Here is a 1,995-nt window from a genome sequence, read left to right on the forward strand (position 1 = left end):
GCAAACGAAAAGAAATGTAGGGCAAGGTATAGGGGAAGGAGTGTGGAGCTTACATGCCCTCCCTGTAGCAACCTCCACATGATCAGCTATCTGGAAACTCTCTCAACCCTATCCTCTTGAGTTTTTATGGAGGCTTTATTATATAGGCATGATTGATTAAATCACTGGCCATTGGTAATCAGCTTGACCTGCAGCCCCTTTCCCTTTCCTGGAGGTTGGGGGGGTAATGCTGAGAGCCCCAACTCTCTAATCCCACCTTCGTCTTTCAAGTGACCAGCCCCACCCTTGAACCTATCAGACAAAACACACACAAAAGACAGCACTTTGGAGATCCCAAGGATTTTAGGAGTCATAAGCAAGGAACCAGGGACGAAAATCAAAACATACGTATGTACTCCATGTAAGCATCCGTTTAATCATCTTGGTTTCCATTGCTACCACAGACCATCTCCTGGTTTCAACCACAGATCCCTTACATCAAAAGAATATACAGAATCGGTCCAAGAAGCAGCTTCTCCGCTCCTTCTGGAATCTCTCCCTGGGTTCAGCCCGCCTGCCTCCACTCCTGCCTCCACCATGTCCATCAGGGTGACCCAGAAGTCCTACAAGGTGTCCACCTCTGGCCCCGGGGCCTTCAGCAGCCGCTCCTTCACGAGTGGGCCCAGTGCCCGCTCGAGCTCCTTGAGCTTCTCCCGAGTGAGCAGCACTGGCTTCCGCAGTGGCCTGGGTGCAGGCTATGCTGGGGCCAGCGGCATAGGCATGTGAGGCATCACCGCTGTCACCATCAACCAGAGCCTGCTGAACCCCATTAAGCTGGACGTGGACCCCAACATCCAGGCCGTGCATACCCAGGAGAAGGAGCAGATCAAGACACTCAACAACAAGTTTGCTTCCTTCATCGACAAGGTGCGGTTCCTGGAGCAGCAGAACAAGATGCTGGAGACCAAGTGGAGCCTCCTGCAGCAGCAGAAAACGGCTCGGAGCAACATGGACAACATGTTTGAGAGCTACATCAACAACCTGAGGTGGCAGCTGGAGACTCTGGGCCAGGAGAAGCTGAAGCTGGAGGCAGAGCTTGGCAACAGGCAGGGGCTGGTGGAGGACTTCAAGAACAAGTATGAGGAAGAGATCAATAAGCGTACAGAGATGCAGAATGAATTTGTCCTCATCAAGAAGGATGTGGATGAAGCTTACATGAACAAGGTAGAGCTGGAGTCTCGCCTGGAAGGACTGACTGACGAGATCAACTTCCTCAGGCAGCCGTATGAAGAGGGGATCCGGGAGCTGCAGTCCCAGATCTCCGACACGTCTGTGGTGCTGTCCATGGACAACAGCCGCTCCCTGGACATGGACAGCATCATCGTTGAGGTCAAGGTGCAGTATGAGGAGATCGCTAATCGCAGCCGGGCTGAGGCGGAGAGCGTATACCAGATCAAGCAGAGGAGCTGCAGAAGCTGGCTGGGAAGCACGGGGATGACCTGCGGGGTACGAAGGCTGAGATCTCCGAGATGAACTGGAACATCAGCCGGCTCCAGGCCGAGATTGAGGGCCTCAAAGGCCAGAGGGCTTCCCTGGAGGCCGCCATTTTAGATGCTGAGCATCGCGGGGAGCAGGCACTCAAGGATGCTCGTGCCAAGCAGCAGCAGCTGGAGGAAGCCCTGCAGAAGGCCAAGCGGGACACGGCACGGCAGCTGCGTGACTACCAGGAGCTGATGAACATCAAACTGGCCCTGGACTTCGAGATCGCCACCTACTGCAAGCTACTGGAGGGCGAGGAGAGCCGGCTGGAGTCTGGGATGCAGAACATGAGTATCCACACGAAGACCACCAGCGGCTATACAGGTGGTCTGAGCTCTGCCTGCGGGGGCCTCACAAGCCCCGGCCTCAGCTACGGCCTGGGCTCCAGCTTTGGCTCTGGCGGGGGCTCCAGCATCATCAGCCACACCAGCTCCACCAAGGCTGTGGTTGTGAAGAAGATTGAGACCCGCGATGGGA

At 55.4% G+C, this 1,995-nt stretch overlaps 1 pseudogene; it reads left to right on the forward strand.

Moving 5' to 3' along the window:
- The first annotated feature begins 506 nt into the window (after positions 1-506).
- On the forward strand, positions 507-1,991 carry LOC108287338 (annotated as a pseudogene).
- The last annotated feature ends 4 nt before the right edge of the window (positions 1,992-1,995 follow it).

This window comes from Cebus imitator, unplaced genomic scaffold (assembly GCF_001604975.1).
Source record: "Cebus imitator isolate Cc_AM_T3 unplaced genomic scaffold, Cebus_imitator-1.0 Scaffold340, whole genome shotgun sequence".
Lineage (NCBI taxonomy): Eukaryota > Metazoa > Chordata > Mammalia > Primates > Cebidae > Cebus > Cebus imitator.